The sequence below is a fragment of the Tasmannia lanceolata genome, unplaced genomic scaffold, assembly GCF_043159265.1.
Source record: "Tasmannia lanceolata isolate RefF3 unplaced genomic scaffold, GAP_Taslan_0.1 ptg000002l, whole genome shotgun sequence".
Taxonomy (NCBI): domain Eukaryota; kingdom Viridiplantae; phylum Streptophyta; class Magnoliopsida; order Canellales; family Winteraceae; genus Tasmannia; species Tasmannia lanceolata.
The window spans coordinates 30,474,578-30,474,832 of NW_027518679.1; the positions used below are offsets into that span (position 1 = coordinate 30,474,578).

Below are 255 nucleotides of genomic sequence, written 5' to 3' on the forward strand. Positions count from 1 at the left end.
GGTTCCCTCAGAATAGCGTATAAGTATTCATTCTTTGACGAATCTCAGAATTAGCATGGTAAAAATGATCATCACCGGGAACCCAAAAAAAAAACCCATACAAATTTCAGCTACTAAATCTGTAATTCTGTAATTTGCAGAAAGAAAATGTGGGGTTTTGATACTCAGATATTGTGTTATGAAGTCTTTTCCCTGACCTTCGAATGGAAGGTCTCATAATGAGCTGGGATTAACAATATCATCATCGCATAATCA

The 255-nt window shown here is 35.7% G+C and overlaps 2 non-coding genes across 2 annotated transcripts; both read right to left on the bottom strand.

The window, feature by feature from the left end:
• Positions 1-82, bottom strand: LOC143845838 (small nucleolar RNA snoR53Y). Its single transcript, XR_013234543.1, has one exon. It is a non-coding gene; the product is annotated as a small nucleolar RNA snoR53Y (small nucleolar RNA).
• A 76-nt stretch (positions 83-158) lies between these two features.
• LOC143845796 (small nucleolar RNA snoR69Y) lies at positions 159-255 on the bottom strand. The gene has a single exon (XR_013234532.1). It is a non-coding gene; the product is annotated as a small nucleolar RNA snoR69Y (small nucleolar RNA).